The 22,004-nt window shown below is 37.4% G+C and overlaps 1 long non-coding RNA gene across 2 annotated transcripts in view; it reads right to left on the reverse strand.

Annotated features, from left to right (window-relative positions):
• The window catches only part of LOC147370029 (uncharacterized), a 277,352-nt gene that overhangs the window by 14,089 nt on the left and 241,259 nt on the right, over positions 1–22,004 (reverse strand). Inside the window, exon 4 of one of the 2 annotated variants that reach the window (XR_015168333.1) lies at positions 19,011–19,341. The exons of the other annotated variant lie outside the window; for it this stretch is intronic. This is a non-coding gene — a long non-coding RNA (uncharacterized LOC147370029). Of the gene's footprint in view, positions 1–19,010; positions 19,342–22,004 lie in introns of those variants that run through there. 2 annotated transcript variants of the gene reach the window in all.

Consider the following 22,004-nt stretch of genomic DNA (forward strand, 5'->3'; position numbering starts at 1 on the left):
GAGCCACCAGGGAATCCTAAAAAATTTCAAAGCCATCAACATTAAACAGCAAAATAGTCCTTCTACACTGGACTGGGCACTGTAACCATCTACAGAATTGCCAAAAGCACAGATTCCTAACAGAGTGCCTGAAGATAATGATGGACCTAACCGGGTAGAGGCTTTTTGCATTTTAGTGAATATCCCTGATGAGCTGATACTGCATGTATAGGGATTGTCATTTGAGAAACAGAGCTACAGGGCTTGCCTTCTCAGCTCAGATTTGAACTAGGAAATGAGTTTTATACTTCAATATAGATTTTATATTCAATGTATGCATTGAAGCTTTCATTTAGTTTCAATTAGAAATAAGAACTGGGTATATTCAGAATGTAGAGATAAGGGGAGAAACAGGGAGTTCTCCAAATAGAACTCTTTGTAGGCTGATAACTAATTAGTCATAGGCATTTTTCAAGAACTTAGAGAGAGTGAATATTTTTGGATGAGACATATGAACTACAGCAGAATGTTAATATGGAATCTCTACAACTATTTTGGCTAAGCTTCAAAGTGTAAGAAATATACCTAACATTACAAATGTCCTCTTATCTAAAGGAAAGGGAAATGACCCTTATGCTTTTTATAAATCAACTCTTCCTACATTACTGATTACCCAAGTCCAGATATAAAATGATGGGGCTGAACCTTGAAAGGGAAGATTTTGCCATGGAGAGTTGTGAGCATAAAATATTTTTTCTCATCATCATGAGAAAGGAAAAGAGGTTCTTCCCCTTTCACCTTATGCCAAGATAAAGGGGCTTATGAAATCACTAAAATAGTTAGATATTTATGACAGGGGATTCAACAAATGAAATATCCACATGGGAAAGGCAGCTGGCAATGATTATCAGGATAAAAAAAAAAAAAAAAACATGAAGCAAAAGTGAGGCAAAAAGTTTAGTGGCAGATCCTTTTGATATTACAAAGGTGGCAAGAAAATAACCTAATGAAAGGCTAAAGTAATTTATTTACTTTATTTTACTTTTTACTGTTGATTAATAGTCTCAAACTAAGTAAAGTTTTTTTCTTAACTTGCAGATTTTTACATGGAGTGATACAAGAAATTCTGTCTGGTGTAATTGATTATTCCAAAGAATTATGGCCTGTTGAGCATTAGCCAGTTTTATATCTAACCCAGCAATGTTATTGTAATATTCCTTTGTTAAATTTACTAGAGGTAGTCTATTTTATGAGATGTTCACTGGACCAGTCATAATGACTTAATTTTCCCATATTAATTAATGGGTTAAATAAAATCTTTGATATATGCTTTTATGTTTGGAAATCATGAATGTCATGCTTTTACATTTTTGAACTTCATACCTTTTCAAGGCTATGGCTTGGGTTGAGTTTTTGGTGAAATAATGAAGAGGAAAAACTGTTAAACATCAAAATAATCTGCCCACCACACTGAGGATGTTGTGCTAAACGAGATTTGGGGGTCATCTTGAATTCATCTCTCATGACTACTGCCTGGAAATTCAATGTGACTCTGTTATAGAATTGTGCACAGTGGATTGCCTAATGCCCTCATTAATCACGAGTCAAATAAAAACGTGATGCATGTTCATTTTATATTTTGAGAGTAAAAATTTTTTGATAACTATACTTTTATGTGTTGAGGGTCATTTGCTGAGATTCCCAAATAGGTTCACCTAACAATTGATAAACTCAGTGTTTGAAGAATCATATCATGTATTCTCTTTAAATTTAAACAAGTCCTTGAAGACTCCCACAGTATATCTGAATCAATAACTAGAACTTTGCCTATGCTGACTCTTTCCCTCATTTACTCTGCACTTTTTTTTTAAACTGACTTTGAGGTTTGTTTTTGTTTTTCTAGTTTACAAAAGAAGTTATTCTTCATTGGTGCCAGCATTCTCTTTAGACTGAGAATCCAATTAGTTAATTTTTAGATTTGTTTCCCAGGCTCTACCTGAGTTTTCCTCTTGATGAAGTTATAGCAAAACAAATAGCAATCCTATTTACCTTTGTATCCCAAATGCCTACCAAATAGTCTTGCAACCTATAGATCAGATCAGATCAGTCGCTCAGTCCTGTTCGACTCTTTGTGACCCCATGAATCGCAGCACACCAGGCCTCCCTGCCCATCACCAACTCCCGGAGTTCACTCAGACTCACGTCCATCGAGTCAGTGATACCATCCAGCCATCTCATCCTCTGTTGTCCCCTTCTCCTCCTTCCCCCAATCCCTCCAAGCATCAGAGTCTTTTCCAATGAGTCAACTCTTTGCATGAGGTGGCCAAAGTACTGGAGTTTCAGCTTTAGCATCATTCCTTCCAAAGAAATCCCAGGGTTGATCTCCTTCAGAATGGACTGGTTGGATCTCCTTGCAGTCCAAGGGACTCTCAAGAGTCTTGTCCAACACCACAGTTCAAAAACATCAATTCTTTGGCACTCAGCCTTCTTCACAGTCCTATAGGCACTAAGTAAATACTTGTTGAAAAGTAACATTGTTGCTGCTATGAGTCTGTTCAGTTTTTTTTTTTTTTCCCTTGCTACATTCATTACATTAATAGGTAGCAGTAATTCTGCCAGGGGCAGGAGAGCCTGGTGGGCTGCCGTCTATGGGGTTGCACAGAGTCAGACATGACTGAAGTGACTTAGCAGTAGCAGTAGCAGTAATTCTGCCAGTCAACTCTTCCCTCTTTGTCTTCCTCACTGCAGAGTTTCCGGTAACTTATACTTGGAATCATGAGGATTAACTCTTGAAATTCCATTCCATATGACCTCACTGAACTCTTATATGCCACTAAATTCTATTAGTGGCATAAAGAGATGGGAGTACCACATCATTTCACCTGCCTCCTGAGAAACCTGTATGCAGGTCAAGAAGCAACAGTTGGAACCGGACATGGAACAACACACTGGTTCCAAATTGGGAAAGTACATCAAGGCTCTATATTGTCACTTTGCTGAAACTTCTTTGTAGAGTACATCATGTGAAATCCCAGGCTGGATGAAGCACAAACTGGAATCAAGATTGGTGTGAGAAATATCAATGATCTCAGATTTGCAGATGACACCACCCTTATGGCAGAAAGTAAAGCAGAACTAAAGAGCCTCTTAATGAAGGTGAAAGAGGAGAGTGAAAATGCTGGCTTAAAACTCAGCCTTCAAAAAATGAAGATCATGGCATCTGGTCCCATCACTTCATAGCAAATAGATGGAAAAACAATGGAAACAGTGACAGACTTTATTTTCCTGGGCTTCAAAATCACTGCAAATGGTGACTGTAGCCATGAAATTAAAAGATGCTTGCTCCTTGGAAGAAAAGCTATGACAAACCTAGACAGCATATTAAAAAGCAGAGATACTACTTTGCTGACAAATGTCTATATAATCAAAGGTATGGTTTTTCCATGGTCATGTATGGATGTGAGAGTTCGACCATAAAGAAGGCTGAGCATTGAAGAATTGATGCTGTTGAACTGTGGTGTTGGAGACGACTCTTGAGAGTCCCTTGGACTGCAAGGAGATTGAACCAGTCCATCCTAAAGGGAATTAGCCCTGAATATTCATTGGAAGGACTGATGCTGAAGCACCAATACTTTGGCCATCTGATATGAAAAGCTGTCTCATTAGAAAAGACCCTGATACTGGGAAAGATAGAAGACAGGAGGAGAAGGGGACGACAGAGGATGAGATGGTTGGATGGCATCACAGACTCAATGGACATGAGTTTGAGCAAGCTCTGGGAGATGGTGAAGAACAGAGAGGCCTGGTTTGCTTCAGCCCATGGGGTCTCAAAGAGTCAGACCCAACTGAGTGGCTGAACAATAAAAATCATATTTAGTGAAAGACAACCATTTCAAAATTGCAAATATATATTCAGTAAAAATAAAGAAAAAATAGCTAAAGATGGGACCAGAATATATTTTGTTTTTCTGACAGGTTTTTATCAAAGCCTGCATATAGTTATGTTTAATTCTGGACTAGAAATGTAGATCAATCAATTTGTTTCCACATTGCTAGGATATATTGAGAAATTAGAATACTGGCAAGATTTGTAATAATATTTCCTTTGTACCCTCATTTTTATACAAATCAATATAGGGTCAAGGAAGGATTAACTCATAGACATAACAAAATATAAAGGTTTAGGAATGGTAACTGGTATAAAAATCTCTGGCTCATTATCAGGTTTATATTCCAAAGCCTTAGTAGTGTCCTACATTTCTAATTTCTCCAAATTGTAAGCCTAATCTTCCCTAAATCCTTAATCCTTATTCTTTGAAATCCTCACTTTTTAAGTTTTGTCAAAAACTTACAAACCATTCAAAGAGGTGATTTCTATGATTGTACATATCCATACTTGGCAGTAAGATGTACCCTGGGATTCAAATAGGAAATACCATCTTAGAATATTTCCTCTCATTTATGTATCCCTCTCACTTAATATTTAATCAAGTCATTTTCTTGATAAGGCAAGATGACGTTATCTATTAACATAATATTGTGTCCCATGAAAATTAAATGACCTGACTACAGTAAACACAAGTATTGTTTAATCCATACCTGTGAGTGCTCAATCGCTTCAGTCATGTCTGACTCTGTGTGACCCCATGGACTGTAGCCCACCAGGTTCCTCTGTCCATGGGATTCTCCAGGCAAGAATACAGGAGTGGGTCACCATGCCCTCCTCCATGGTATCTTCCCCACCCAGGGACTGAACTTGCATCTCTTATGTCTATTGCATTGGCCGGTGGGTTTTTTACCACTAGCACCACCTGAATTTACACCTATAGGAGTCACCAATGTCCTAACTACTCTAGTGAGATGGGAGTGATTCATCTATACCTAAACACCTCCTAACCCTTCAAATTTTGCATCTCAAGAAGTGGTTCAATGCACGATACTGGATGCTTGGGGCTGGTGCACTGGGACGACCCAGAGGGAGAGTATGGGGAGGGAGGAGGGAGGAGGGTTCAGGATGGGGAACACAGGTATACATGTGGCGGATTCATTTCAATATTTGGCAAAACTAATACAATATTGTAAAGTTTAAAAATAAAATAAAAATTTAAAAAAAGAATTAACTTCCTACTTTTCCTTGAAAACCTGTTCTTCCTTTTTGGACTAATGCTAACTTGAAAATATATTTGCACCCCAATGTTCATAGCAGCCTTAGATAGAACAAATTAAATTATTGGTTGCCAGAGTGGTGGGATTAGGGGGAAGGGAAGGGGAAAAATGGGTGCAGAATGTGAAAATATACAAACTTCCAGTTACAAAATAAACAAGGCTTGGGAAGTAACATACAGTGTGGTGACTATCGCTAGTAATACTGCATTGGCATGTTTTAAAGTTGTCAAGTGTAGATCCTAAAATCCTTATCACAAGAAAAAAAAATTGTGACTGTGTGGTAATGGATGTTAACGAGACTTATTGTGGTGGTTATTTCACAATATACACAAACATCAAGTCATTATTTTGTATACCTGAAACTAATGTAATATTTCAATTATACCTCAGTATAAAAAAAGACTAATAGATACACTGAATTGAACTAGCCCTCTTTATACCATCTCTAAAGTAAGTTCAATGAAACAAATAGGCCATATTCTTTTCCAAGACATTAAGTGCACATAGAGATATAAGTGGAATTATTTTGAAAATCATTTAAAATGAAAATTTTTGTACATTTAGGAAGAAATTAATTGCATAATCTTGCAAATATTTAATGGAAAACTAAATACCCTTAACCTATGTAAAGATTTCTTCTCCTGAATTTCATGTAGTGGTCAACTGAACTTAAATTCAATAGACACACAAAATGCCAAGTATACTACCTCATAATCATTAAACCCTGAAGGAAACATTAAGTGATAATACTTAGGATTATTGTTGTTTTTAAGGACAAAGTGAAAGTGTTAGCCACTCAGTCAGGTCTAAGTCTTTGTGACTCCGTGGACTGAGGAGCCTGGCAGGCTACAGTCCACGGAATTCTCCAGGCAAGAATACTGGAGTGGGTAGCCATGCCCTTCTCCAAGGGATATTCCAGACCCAGGGATTGAACCCAGGTCTCCTGTAATGCAGATTCTTTACTGTGACAAGGTCTTTTTGAATTGGGTGATCATCCACAAACAAAACCAGAAGATATTGTTTGACAGAATTTTAAAGCCCTTTAAAGAATCACTGGAGTTAAATAAATGCACAAATCTTCAAGCTGCTTAAAGGTGAATTTATCCCTATCTTGGCATTTATTCTAAGTTCTAAAGTTAAGAAAACCATTTTATCATAAGTTTGTATGTCATAGCAGACCAAGTGTTTGGGGGGTTATTTAAGTAAAATTCTAGTAGTGGAGATATTTCTTGTGTTTTCCATGATTCTACAGATTTAATTAAGAATATTAAATAATTATGTTGTCACCTAATATAAATTCTGAAAAGTGACAAGGTTAGCAATATATTCTACCCTCTGTTCTCTTTAATGAGTCTTTATTTCCAAGCATCCCTGTCTTCATTTTTAGCATTTGAATTTGCAAAAGCCACCAAAGGAGTACTGTGTACAGAGAGACTGTGTCCTTCTATAATGTTGACATTATACTTTGAATTTTTAATGGAGGTTCGCAGTAACTCAGTTTGAAAATTAGATGAAATCAACACTCTCACAAAACTAATCTTTCATTATGTCAGTGGAAAGCCTAATAATGTCAATGGTTGGCAATACACAGTTGCATTTTCCTATTTATCTACTCAACAGTCCCAGAAAAGATCAGGTTGAATTTATAATAGTGGTTGGGCTGCTGTAGGTATATCACTCAAGAGATAAAGTGCAGGTTTTGAAATGATTTTACCACCAGGTAAGAAAAACAATCAAAAATATTAATTGTGACAGAAACAGTGACTACCGTTAGATGATACACTTTAAAAAGTTGTGCAGTCCTAATTTTACTGAGGGAAAAAAGGAAAAAAGGCAGACAGCAAATAATACTATTGTTAACTATAGATACAGTGTTGTACAGCAGATCTCTTTAACTTACTCATCTTGCAAAAGTGAAACTTCTTATCTGTTAAATAGCAACTCCCCAATTTGCCCTTCCCCTTCAAAATTGGGAAAGTAAAACAAGGTTATATACTGTCATTCTGCTTAAATGTCTATGCAGAGTATATCATGTGAAATGCCGGGCTTGATGAAGCACAAGCTGGAATCAAGATTGCTGGGAGAAATAGTGACAGTATCAGATATGCAATGATACCACCATAATGGCAGAAAGCAAAGAGGAACTAAAGAGCCTCTTGATGAAGGTGAAAAAGGAGAGAAAAGCTGGCTTAAGACTCAACATTCAAAAATTGAAGATTACAACATCAGTTCAGTTCAGTCGCTCAGTCCTGTCCGACTCTTTGCGAAGGAATCGTAGCATGCCAGGCCTCCTTGTCCATCACCAACTCCCGGACTTCACTCAGACTCACGTCCACCGAGTCAGTGATACCATCTAACCATCTCATCCTCTGTCCTCCCCTTCTCCTTCTGCCCCCAGTCCCTCCCAACATCAGAGTCTTTTCCAATGAGTCAACTCTTCGCATGAGGTGGCCAAAGTACTGGAGTTTCAGCTTTAGTATCATTCCTTCCAAAGAAATCCCAGGACTGATCTCCTCTAGAATGGACTGGTTGGATCTCCTTGCATTCCAAGGGACTCTCAAGAGTCTTCTTCAACACCACAGTTCAAAAGCATCAATTCTGTGGTGCTCAGCTTTCTTCACAGTCCAACTCTTATATCCATACATGACCACTGGAAAAACCATAGCCTTGATTAGATAGACCTTTGTTGGCAAAGTAATGTCTCTGCTTTACAATATTCCATCTAGGTTGGTCATAACTTTTCTTCCAAGGAATAAGCGTCTTTTAATTTCATGGCTGCAGTCACCATCTGCAGTGATTTTGGAGCCCCCCAAAAATAAAGTCTGACACTGTTTCCCCATCTATTTCCCATGAAGTGATGGGACAAGATGCCATGATCTTCGTTTTCTGAATGTTGAGCTTTAAGCCAACTTTTTCACTCTCCACTTTCACTTTCATCAAGAGGCTTTTTCGTTCCTCTTCACTTTCTGCAGTAAGGGTGGTGTCATTTGCATATCTGAGGTTATTGATACTTCTTCCAGCAATCTTGATTCCAGATTGAGCTTCTTCCAGCCCACTGTTTCTCATGATATACTCTGCATATAAGATAAATAAGCAGGGTGACAATATACAACCTTGATGTACTCCTTTTCCTATTTGGAACCAGTCTTTTGTTCCATGTCCAGTTTTAACTCTTGCTTCCTGACCTGCATATAGGTTTCTCAAGAGGCAGATAAGGTGGTCCGGTATTCCCATCTCTTTCAGAATTTGCCATAGTTTATTGTGATCCACACAGTCCAAGGCTTTGGCATAGTCAATAAAGCAGAAATAGATGTTTTTCTGGAACTCTCTTGCTTTTTCCATGATCCAGCAGATATTGGCAATTTGATCTCTCGTTCCTCTGCCTTTTCTAAAACCAGCTTGAACATCTGGAAGTTCACGGTTTACATATTGCTAAAGCCTGGCTTAGAGAATTTTGAGCATTACTTTACTAGCGTGTGAGATGAGTGCAATTGTGCGGTAGTTTGAGCATTCTTTGGCGTTGCCTTTCTTTGGGATTGGAATGAAAACTGACCTTTTCCAGTCCTGTGGCCACTGCTGAGTTTTCCAAATTTGCTGGCCTATTGAGTGCAGCACTTTCACAGCATCATCTTTTAGGATTTGAAATAGCTCAACTGGTATTCCATCACCTCCACTAGCTTTGTTCGTGGTGATGCTTTCTCAGGCCCACTTGACTTCACATTCCAGGATGTCTGGCTCTAGGTCAGTGATCACACCATCGTGATTATCTTGGTCATGGTGATTATGGCATCACTTCCTGGCAAATAAATGGGAAAACAATGGAAAGTGAGAGACTATTTTCTTGGGCTCCAAAATCACTGTGGATGGTGACTGCAGCCATGAAATTAAAAGACCTTGCTCCTTGGAAGAAAAACTGTGACAAAACTAGGCAGGATACTAAAAAGCAGAGCTATCATTTTGCTGACAAAGATCTGTCTAGTTAAAGCTATGGTTTTTCCAGTAGTGAGAGTTAGTCATGTACATATATGAGAGAAGGCTGAGCACCAAAGAATTGATGTTTTCAAAATGTGGTGCTGGTGAAGACTCTTGAGAGTCCCTTGGACAGCAAGGAGATGAGACCAGTCAACCCTAAAGGAGACCAGTCCTGAATATTCATTGGAAGGATTGATGCTGAAGCTGAAGTTCCAATACTTTGGTCACCTTATGGGAAGAGTGGACTCATTGGAAAAGACCCTGATGCTGGGGAAGTTTGAAGGTAGGAGGAGAAGGTGGTTACAGAGGATGAGATGGTTGGATGGAATTATTGACTTAATGGACATGAGTTGAGCAAACTCTGGGAGATGGTGAAGGACAAGGAAGCCTAGCATGCTGCAGTCCATTGCGTTACAAAGAGTCAGACATGGCTTAGCGAACAAACAACAGGCCTTGGCAACTGCCATTCTATGCTCTGTTTCTATTATTATGAGTTTGACTACTTTAGGTTGAGGTACCTCATATGGCCGGACTCCTTACTAACTAGTTTCATGTAGCACAATGTCCTTGAGGCTAATACCTCCTGTTGCATATGGCAGGATTTCCCTCTTTAAGACCAATTAAGTTAAGAATAGTATTTGATTGCATGTATATACCAAACATTTTTTATTGATAAATCTGTTGAAAAACCTTTAGCTTGTTTCCATATCTTAGGTATTGTGGATAATACTGCAATGAACATCAGAGTGTATTTCATTCTCTTGGATATATATACACAGAACTGAGATGTCTGGATCATATTATAGTTCTAGTTTAAAGTTTTTGATTAACACCATTTTCCGTAGTGACTGCACCATTTGCGTTCCCACCAACTGTGCACAGGGCTGCCTTTTCTCCACATATTTGCCAACACTTGTTATTTCTTTTTCTAATAGCCATCCTAAGAGGTGTGATGTGGTGTCTCATTGTGGTTTCTATTTATATTCCTTTGAAGATTAGTGATGTTAAGAACCTTTTCATGGACCTCTTGGCCATTTATATGTCTTCTTTGTAAAAATGTTTACTCAGTTCTACCCATTTTTTAACTGAATTGTTTGGTTTCTTTGATATTGAGTTATCTGAGCCTTTTATGTATTTTGCAATATTAACTCTTCTCAGATATATAATTTACAGATATTTTCTTCCATTTGGCAGGTTGTCTTTTCATTTTCTTGATGGTTTCCTCTGCTGTGCAGAAGCTTTCTAGTTTGAGGTAGTTTCACTTCATTTATTTCTGCTTCTGTTGCTTTTGCTTCTGGTAATAAACTCAAAAAATTATTGCCAAGACTGATTTCAGGAGTGTACAGCCTATGCTTTCCTCTAAGGGTTTTATGGTTTTAGGTTTTATGTTCAAGTCTTTAATTCACTTTTTGTTGATTTTTGTGTATAGTATATGACAGTAGGCCAGTTTCAATTTTTTGCATGTGGTTTATTTTCCCAAGGCCATTTATTCAAGACACTGTCCTTTCTCTATTGTATATTCTTGGCTCCTTTGTAGTAAATTAATTGACCATTTATGCATAGGTTTATTTCATGTCTCTCTTCTGTTTCATTGATCTATGCATCTGTTTTTATGCCAGTCCTATATTCTTAATGACAATAGCTTTGTAATGTAGCTTGAAATCAGGAAGTGAATGCCTCCAGCTTTGTTCTTTTTTCTCAAGATTGCTTTGTCTATCTAGGGGTCTTTTGTGGTACCATACACATTTTAGGATTGGTTATTCTATTCCTGTGAAAAATACCATTGGAACTTGTATCAGGGTTGCATTGACTCAGTAGGTGATTTTGGGTGATATGGGCATTTTAACAATATTAATTCTTCCAATTCACAAGCAATGTAACTGCTGATACTTTACGAGTGACAGTATGATCTTCTTATGTATATGCATGTCTTTGATAAATAGTATCAAATGACTTGTCTTTGAATCACTGATTCCTTCTGTTCCATCAAGTTGGTTGTTGAAACTCTCTATTGATTGTTTCAGTTCATTTATTGTGTTCTTTGGTTCAAGAATATGTTTGGTTTTGTTTCTGGTTTTTGAGTCTTTATTCATAGTCTTACTTTGGCCATGTATCATTTTCTTGATTTTGTCTAGTTTTCCAGCTGTGTTCTCTTACAACTCCCTGAGCTTTTTCAAGAGTAATTTGCATTGTTTTCAGGCAATTCGTGGATGTCCATTTCTTTAGAGTAGGTCACTGGAGATCACTTTGCTCCTTAGCTTTTGCCATATTCCCCTCATTTCTCATGTTCCTTGCTCTGCATTTTGTGTCTGTGTATTTGAAAAGACTGCCATCTCTCTTGGACTCCATGGATTGTCAAAAGAGAGAGACCTTCAGTACTTACCTTGCTGGAATTTGGGGAGCCTCTCAAACCTCTTTTATGAGAAAAGGAGTATGCTATACTGTCTCTCTGGAGGAGTTTCATGGTCATGAACCTTCTTCCAATCTCACACAGCCATGGTAGCCACAGTAAGCAACCGGCCCATTTTCCCTAGCGCAGTACACCTGATGTCCAGAACACTGGAGGCAAACCCGCCTCCCTCTCTTCTTTCAGGAGAAGAAGTCTCCGGGTTGTGTGCCTATCTCCCACCTGTGGAACAGCACCTGCTGCAAGACACCCTCCCTTTACTTTGTTCTTAGCTGCCTACAGGCATTCAAGCTACACTGGTTTCCTCCGTGTTCCCAGTGAGGCAAGACAGTAACAGCTACTGCAGACCAAGGTGTTCTCTCTTAGAGCTGAGCTCTGCTGGATTGGGGAAGGGCCTGATGGTAGTCAAATGAACTTGCTTCTTTTACCCATTTCAGTGCAGCTCTTTTGGTTTTTAAGCCTTTCTGTGGGAGTACTGCAACTTCTTAAATGGATTCTGGTCAGTCAAGGTATTTTGATCCCTACATCATTTTTAAATTGGTGTTTCTGCAGGGAACTTCCTATTCCACCATTGTGTTGACATCTCTAAGCAACAGTATACATAATCATGAAAGACTGAAGGCTATCTCACTAGGTTCAGAATGACTTCATGGACACTTGTTCATACCATCTCCATTTTGTGGTGATAGTATAAGTTTGTTAGGCAAGCAAAAAACGTTTAAAAGGAAAATGCAATAAGAATATGACACAGAAATTTACATTAATGTAGATTCAGAAAGGCTAGATACTAAACTACTTTTAAAGGAATGGTTAAACCCCACACCAAAGGGAGACTTCTTTCCAGTAACTAAGAACTTAGAGCACATAGGAAACCAATGCATGAACCATTCTTAATGCCATGGTCCTGCTGGAGAATCCAGTGCACAGTGGTCACTTAGGAACTGAGCGTACAAGACTTGCATAGTTGGACCTGAAAGCCTTCCCTGAAGCCATAGAACTTAACCCTCATTCAGTTCAGTTGCTCAGTCATGTCTGACTCTTTGCGACCCCATGGACTGCAGCACGCCAGGCCTCCCTGTCCATCACCAACTCCCAGAGTTTATCCAAACTCATGTCCATTGAGTCAGTGATACCATCCAACAGAGGTTGGATAGTACAATTCATCCTCTGTTGTCCCTTCTCCTCCTGCCTTCAATCTTTCCCAGCATCAGGGTCTTTTCCAATGAGTCAGCTCTTCACATCAGGTGGCCAAAGTATTGGAGATTCAGCTTCAACATCAGTCCTTCCAATGAACACTCAGGACTGATTTCTTTAGGATGGACTGGTTGGATCTCCTAGCAGTCCAAGGGACTCTCAAGAGTCTTCTCCAACACCACAGTTCAAAAGCATCAATTCTTTGGCGCTCAGCTTTCTTTATAGTCCAACTCTCACATCCATACATGACTACTGGAAAAACTATAGCCGTTACTAGATGGGCCTTTTTTGGCAAAGTAATGTCTCTGCTTTTTAATATGCTGTCTAGGTTGGTCATAACTTTCTTTCCAAGGAGTAAGCGTCTTTTAATTTCATGGCTGCATTAAACATCTGCAGTGATTTTGGAGCCTAAAATAATAAAGTCTTCCACTGTTTCCATTGTTTCTCCATCTACTTGCCATGAAACGATGGGACCAGATGGCATATGATCTTAGTTTTCTGAATGTTGACCTCATTAGACCAGGTCATAAAACCCATCTTCCAGAAAAAGAAGAAAAATAAATGTTTTGGCTTAGATTTAGTATAAAAAGTATCGTTAGGAATGTATGTGTTCAGTTGTGTCCAACTCTTCTGCAACCCCATGGACTTTAGCTTGCCAAGAACCTCTGTCCATGGAATTTTCCAGGCAAGAATATTGGAGTGTTGCCATTTCCTTCTCTGGGGGATCTTCCTGACACAGAGACTGAACCCCCATCTTTTAAGTCTCCTGTATTAGCAGGAAGATTCTTTTACCACTATGCCACCTGGAAAACCCCAAGAAGGTATACCTCTCGCCAATTTCACATGGGTCTGTAGTTCAATTTTATATTAACAGTACAAGATGGAGAATTCCAATTCAGAAATCAAGAATTACAATGTTCTCAAAATGGTGGCATCCTTACACCTATCAGAAGCAAATGCCCTCATTACAGGCCTCCTGTAATCCCTACAGATTAAAAAGATTGGACTTTCAGAAGAAGGAAATAATTCTACAAAGAGAATCCCAGGTACAAGGAGAACTAATAAAGTGAGGAACTGGTAAACATGTGAGTAAAGCATAATGTCCAAATTAAAGTGTATTTAATGTAAAGTAATATAAATACAAGCATAGATTTATAGAATTTCAAGAGGGAATTTAATGAAAAATTTACCAGTTCAGTGGGAATTATTAAAACACTCAATAGTGGAAAGACAAAGCTGACATATTTCTAGATTCTTGCAGTTTTATGTGAAGGGAAAAGGGAAAGCTACATCCCAAACCCCATGGAATTATGTTAAAATATGATAAAATTTATTATGAAGATAGAAGAACTTTCTAGATGAGAACATTAAAGTAGGAATTTTTTGTCTCTATTAAGAATAGATTTCATTACGTCTCAGCTAATCTCAATAAACAGAACTTCAAGACACTTTGATGAAAGTACTGAATGAATACTCAAGAGCGACTCATCTTCCACTGTTGTTAATAAGTGGGATAGACTCAAGTAAGAATATACTTTTAAATCAAGTCATTCTGTTATAATCTCATGTACTCTTCTACATGAAATTTCACTTGATTTTGTGCAAGAATTAAATATATCTATTTTTTCCATATAGTCTCCCATGAGAATACAAAATCTATGGGAGAAATGTATTCACTATATTTAGGCACTGATTAGAAACATCAATATTTTGCTCAAGAATACAGTTTGGAGACAAATGTGTGGCCTATAACTTTTAAAAGAACTGTGATATTTTGAAATCATTGGTATGATTTTTTACAATGGCTAGCGTTATACACCAACTAATTAATAATTGAAGGTCTACGTGTCAATTTTTAATGAATGCATTGTGTTATTATCAATCAGATCAGATCAGATCAGTCGCTCAGTCCTGTCCAACTCTTTGCGACCCCGTGAATCGCAGCACACCAGGCCTCCCTGTCCATCACCAACTCCCGGAGTTCACTCAAACTCATGTCTATCGAGTCAGTGATGCCATCCAGCCATCTCATCCTCTGTTGTCCCCTTCTCCTCCTGCCCCCAACCCCTCCCAGCATCAGGGTCTTTTCCAATGAGTCAACTCTTCACATGAAGTGGCCAAAGTACTGGAGTTTCAGTTTTAGCATCATTCCTTCCAAAGAAATCCCAGGGCTGATCTCCTTCAGAAATAAAGCATCCTAAATCTCTACTTGTGGCAGTATAAGAAATTAATAGAACTGTAATTGTGTTTTTAATAGGAAACACCTCCAAACCACTAAGATGAAGGCATTTAAATACGAGTACTAGAAGAGGTAACATCAGATCAGGTCAGATCAGATCAGTCGCTCAGTCATGTCTGACTCTTTGAGATCCCATGAATCGCAGCACACCAGGCCTCCCTGTCCATCACCAACTCCCGGAGTTCACTGAGACTCACGTCCATCGAGTCAGTGATGCCATCTGGCCATCTCATCCTCTGTCATCCCCTTCTCCTCCTGCCCCCAATCCCTCCCAACATCAGAGTCTTTTCCAATGAGTCAACTCTTTGCATTAGGTGGCCAAAGTACTGGAGTTTCAGCTTTAGCATCACTCCTTCCAAAGAAATCCCAGGGCTGATCTCCTTCAGAATGCACCTGTTGGATCTCCTTGTAGTCCAAGGGACTCTCAAGAGTCTTCTCTAAAACCACAGTTCAAAAGCATCAGTTCTTTGGTGCTCAGCCTTCTTCACAGTCCAACTCTCACATCCATATGTGACCACAGGAAAAACCAGAGCCTTGACTAGATGAACCTTTGTTGGCAAAATAATGTCTCTGCTTTTGAACATCCTATCTAGGTTGGTCATAACTTTCCTTCCAAGGAGTAAGCGTCTTTTAATTTCATGGCTGCAGTCACCATCTGTAGTGATTTTGGAGCCCAGAAAAATAAATTCTGACACTGTTTCCACTGTTTCCCCATCTATTTCCCATGAAGTGATGGGACCAGATGTCATGATCTCTGTGTGCTCTCTTACGTTGGTTTTACTTCAGCCCCTCAATTGAACAAACAAAAACTTTTCTGGTAAGATAGAGTTCCTTGACTATAGATAAATCCCTGTTTTCTCTCAGAGGTCTTGTGTTCATGTTTCCATATATGAATTTTTTAGAGTAGTTTTGGCTGCATAGAAAAATTGAGAAGAATAAATAGTTCTGTCATATCATCTGCTTCTACACATACATGATCTCCTGCATTAGGAACATACCCCACCAGATGGGCAAATTGGTTACAGTCAATAAACCTACCCTGACACATCTTTATCACCCAAAGACTAGAGTTTACACTAGATTTCACTCTTGGTGTTATGTGTCTATAGATTTGACAAATATATAATGGCATGCACTGACTCCTACATCATACGGAATAGTTTCTCTGGCCTGAAAGTCCTCTGTGCTCTCCCTGTTTTTCTGTCCCTCCCCACAGCCTATGGCAACCACTGATCCCTTTGCTATTTTCAAAGCTTTGCCTTATATACAATGTCAAATAGGTGAAATTATACACTATGTAGCCTTTTCCGACTGACTTATTTCATTTAATAATATGCATTTGCATTTACTCCATGTTTTTCCATGGCTTGGTATCTCATGCCTTTTTAGTGCCAAATGATGTTCTATTGTCTGGGTGTACTACAATTTATTTATCCATTCACCTGTTAAAGGATATCTTGGTTGCTTCCAAGTTTTAGCAATTATGAATAAAGCTGCTATAAACATCTGTGGGCAGGTTCTTGGGGAGATAAATTTTTTCAGCTCATTTGGGTAAATGCCAAGAAACACAATTGTGGGATGGTATGGTAAGAATACAATTAGGTTTATAAGAAGCTGGTAAACTGTCTTCCAAAGAGGCTGTACCATTTTGTATTCCCACCAGCAATGAATGAGGGCTCCTCATCCTAGCCATATTTGTGTTGTGTTTGCCAGGTATGTAGTATGATCTCATTAGGATTAATATACTATTCCCTGATTGCAGGTAGTGTTGGGTCTTTCTTCACATGTTTAACTTCATCTGCATGTCTGAGATATCTATATAGATCTTTTGCTCATTTTTTAATTGGTTTTTTTATTATTTAGTTTTAAGTATTCTTGGCCTATTTTGGATAATAGTCCTTTATCAAATATATCCTTTGTGAATAATTTTTCCTAACCTGTGGTTTGTCTTCTCATTTTCTTAACTTGTGTCCAATTTTGACCATTAAGACAGCACACTGGGGATACATGTGAATCAGGGTTATATAAAACACTTGTCTAAATGTCTGTTCATTCTAGAATATTACCTCTAGTGTCAGAAATGGTTTAATTCTAAGCCCACCTTTCTACTCACTAAATGTGTGTCCTTTGGATTTTACTATTAAAATCTTTTAACATTTAACTCATCTTATGATTTTCCAGGACAAAGAAACAGCCTATGTGTTATGAAAGTTTTGTCAGAACCCAAAGAGCAGAACCCTATGTGCAGATACAGTAATAATATGGTATTAAAAGCAATATGAAGAATTCACTGAACAGTATGATCTCAGCTTCAGCTCAGTCATATCTCAGAGACTGTAATTCTGTTCAGAAACTATGTGATTGTTTAGGATACAGTAGATACACATTATTTGCTAGTCTAGTATGTACGTCACTGCACCATAATGTCTTCTGCATTCTCTGTGTTGTTCGGCTTACCACACTACCTACACTCTATTTCTGCTCGTTTTATACAAAACTCTTCAAGGCAGAAGGACTAATAGTTTGCTTAGCAGAGGATATTTACCAGCATGGTTACTAGATTGCTGACTCACCTATAGTTTGATGACTTTGGATCAGATATCCGTTCTATGCCCAGTCAGCTGTTTTCAAGGACATAGACTTGTATTTAGCCTTTCAAGGAAGAAATGCTCTGTACTTTCCAAGAACTTCTAATTAAAATTTAAATATGCATATCTATTTAAATATATACACACATATATACACGCATAAACAGTTGAGGACAGGGAAGCCTGGCATGCTGCAATCCATGGGGTTGCAGAGTCAGACATGTCTTAGCACACAACATGTATACATACGTATCTACATATTATATAAACACATATATGCATAACTTTGAAATAAATATATATGAAATCTATATAAAATTTATATGTAAAATGTAATGTCATTTTGTGCTGCTATGCTTCTTAATATGCCCCTTAACCTCTTAATCACTGCATTTTAATTATACTATCTTTCTATCTGAAATCAGCAAATATGTCTCTTCCACAGATCTTCAATTTTGTATTTTTCTTTACTGAGAACACTCTTTGTTAATAATTTCAAAATTTGTTGAGTCTAATAACTCACAATGCAGCTTAAATGTACTTCCTAAAGCATGAGACATTCCCTGGCCAGCCGTCTAATGTCATTCCCTATTTCATTGCTTTATTTTCTCTATATTACATTACACATCACTGTCTAAAACTGCTTCATCTTCTATTTGTCACTGCACTGGAATATAAGCACCATCAGGATCTGAGCGGTGTCTGCTTCATTATACTCAGTCACTAGCAGTACACATTGGTTAGGACAGAGCAGGGGTTTGTTATTTTGAATACATAAATGGTTTACTTACTTAAACCATTTATCTACATAAATGGTTTATCTACTTATAACAAAAAACCCTCTACTAGATACGTAGTATGGTAAACACCTTGGCACCGCACAGATATAAAAAGTAGTCCTAACAAATGCACTCCAAAATATATGAGAAGTGTATCATATTTTTAAAATTTCTTGAAACAAGACTTAGATATATTCATTATGCAAAGGTTTTATTGGCTGTTTGGTTTCCCATGACTGTTGAGTTCTCTCAAAGCCGTGAAACTTTGTCACTGTTAGAGCAGGAATACCTCACAAACCACTGTGGTAATGTTCTATCCTAAGCAACCCAGATTCTATGCTCCAGGGAACATCAAAAAAAAAAAAAAAAAAAGTAGCATTCTTTAATTTTCTGGAATCTAGAGGGATCTGTTTTCTTTTGAAATACCCATAGCTCCCAATTAACTGGACAATTAACTGGCAACAATTAACTGGACAAGGAAACCTCAGACTTTACAACATAAATAAACAAAGAGATAGGTAGGTAGATAGTAGCATTTTAGTTTTCTACAGAAAGAAACTGAAACAGAGATATCTATTTTTCTTGACTCTATTGGCTGAAACATGCCTAGAATTATATATATCATGAATATATAATAAAGGCTGTAAAAAGTAAAATTGGAGGGAAGGTACAAAAAATGAAAGAAATATAAATTAAAACTTCATATTTTTACTTAGAAAATTTAACAGCATTTTAAATATTCAGTTACAAAAATATAAAAGATTATTTTATTTATTATATTCCTCTCTACCAACCAGCAGAATAAAAATTTGACATCACCTTTATCTCACTCTATGATTTCCAAGGTCAGCAATAATTTATGAAACTAGTTTACACAGGAAAATGTTACTGAAAATGTGTGTACACACAGCCAAGATAAAGTCTTATTAGCACAGTGTTGGAGTGGCATTTGGGTATCTCTATTAACAGGTTTTTTGGCCACAGATCCTCTTTTTAAAGCAGGAATCAAGGAAAAGACTATGGAAAAAAAAAAAGGAAATCATTAGTATAAAATAACAGCAAAAATCCTCCCTAAAAGTCTAAAGAGAAGTGAGTACAAACAAAAGGTTGTAAGCAGGTTTGTAAAAATTACTATTTTTAATTGCTAGAAAGCTCTAATTCAAAGCATGAGAAGTGATACATAAAAGCATATACAGTGGAATATCTGTTGAAACAGTGTGACATGAATTTCACGTACTGGTGGGAATAAATGTAGAATTTTTAATATTATACCCTTGGAATTAAATTTAAAATAAAATTGACTTTTTGCTATACTTAAATCCATTTTTATTATTTCTCTAATGTTATCAGTTTAGAATTATAGAAAGAGAATGTAGTGGGAATAAGAAAGGGCTTTGTTTATATAGCTGTATATTTGTATCTTTTATTGGTTTATATATAACTTGAAGTAAATTGGAAAAGTACTTTACAACAATATCAATCGGGAATACAAATAATAACACCAATGTAGGTAGATTATTAAAATATGTTAGGTTGCTCACAGATTCTTTGGATGGACTTGAGAGAAGGAATAATGCCCAACACAGCATTTAGCAGCAATGACACCTGCATCTGGATGCCAGCATTTCTGCTACTAAAGTCCCTAAAGGATCAAATCTTCATTGTCACACTGACTGACTCCAATTCAAATCTTCAGTTACATGTTACTTATGAAGCCAAGGTCATGACCCTATGCCATAAGAGTCTATATATAAGGGTCTATATGTAAATATAGAAAAGCCTGTGATTGTAGATTTTACGACTTTTGTAATGGAAAAATAGGACATGGGATCTGGGGAACTACCTTAAGTCTCAAAATGTTATAAAGCCACAGATCATGGGAAAGTTCATATGACAAAACTGCCTCTTAAAAGGGATAATTTTGAGTTAGACATGACGCCTTGCCTTCAAAGATATAGGTTTCTGAAACTGAGTTCAGATGTTTGGCCAAATGTAACATCTGCAATTATTCTATCAGGATTAGAAGTAGGTTATTGCAAAAGACTAATAATAATCAATTTTTTCTCCTTAAGTCCTAATGCATCAATTTTAGATTTACTAAATTTAGATTTAGTAAATCTAAACTTCCTGAGTCCCTCAAAACTTAAGCCTTTCACTTCACACCCACTAGCATGGCTAGAATAACAAAAATCAGATAAATATTGGCAAATATGTGGGAAGCAGAGATCTTGTACATTACAGACAAAAGCAAAATGTTTTCAGTCATTTTGAAAGATCACCTGGAAGTTTCACAAATAGTTAAATACAGAATTGCCATATGACTCAGTTATTCTCCTAGCTATATACTCAAGAGAAATGAAATCTTACATCGGAGTGTTTATCACAGCATCATTCACAATATCCCAAAGGCAGAAATATACATCAACTGATGAATGGATAAAGTATGGTACAATGTCCATTTTCCATGGCATATTGGTCATAAAAAAGAATGAAGTACTAATGTATACTATAGTGTGGATGGTCCTTGAAAAACATTATGCTAAGTGAAAGAAGCCAGTCAAAAGGGCACACATCTAAGATACTCTATATATGAAATATATGTGTGTATGCATGCTCAGTTGCTGTCATGTTCGACTCTTTGCAACTCCAAGGACTGCAGCCCACCAGGCTCCTCCATCCATGGGATTCTCCAGGCAAGAATACTAGAGTGTATGCCATGCCCTTCTCCAGGGGATCTTTCAGACCCAGGGATCGAATCTGTGTCTCCTGTGTTTGCTGCGCTGGCAGGTGGATTCTTTACCATTGAGCCAGCTGAGAAGCCCCATGAAATGTACAGAATAGGCAAATTTATAGAGATAAAGATTACATTAATGATTGCTTAGGGTTAAGAAGTGGCAAAAGAGTAGGTGAAAAGCAGCTACACTGTACAAGGTTTTTCTTTGTGGTGAGAAATATGTTTTAAATTTCACTTTGGTGATGGTTGCACAGTTCTGAATACATTAAAAACCACTGAACTGTGTGTCTTAAATGGGTGAGTTACATGGTATGTAAATCACAATAAAGTTGTTTTAACAAGAAAGCACTGTGAGGCTGGCATTAAGAAGTTGACATCTACATTTCCCGCATGATCCTAGGAACCACATCACATCACAGAAATTGCCGGATGAAGACATTTCATGGCTGTACAACTGTTGCCAATGCCCACATATCTGATGCAGAAATAGCAAAAAAAATTATCTACATTTCTGTTTATTCCATCACTTATTTACTCAGTATACATTTACAGAGAGCCACATTTTCTGGGCCCTATCCTGATCACCTGGAAATAAATCATAAATAAAGTCCCTGCTCTTAGTAAGTCAATCATTTAGCAAGAGCTTTGATAAATCAAAAATTATAATACAGTAAGTATAATAAAATTATGTACATCTTGTTTTTAAAGTCTATTGGCTAAAGTATATGCGAAGTGATTTAGTGATATAGCAAACATGAACACGAAGCTTCACAGGTAAATGAAGGACAGGGAGCTCAAGGAGAGTAAGGACAAGAGGAAAAGAACAGATTAACATAGAGTTAGTAGGTTTATGTAAAGCAAGTAGAGTTGGGGGACAGAGGCATATAAATGCAGCCAAAAAAATAGGTCAATTCCAGATTACAAAAAAAGATTGGTGGGAGAAGAA

Source organism: Bos grunniens, chromosome 7 (genome assembly GCF_055505025.1).
Source record: "Bos grunniens cultivar Pamir isolate PY7600 chromosome 7, Bosgru_T2T1.0, whole genome shotgun sequence".
NCBI classification, from domain to species: domain Eukaryota; kingdom Metazoa; phylum Chordata; class Mammalia; order Artiodactyla; family Bovidae; genus Bos; species Bos grunniens.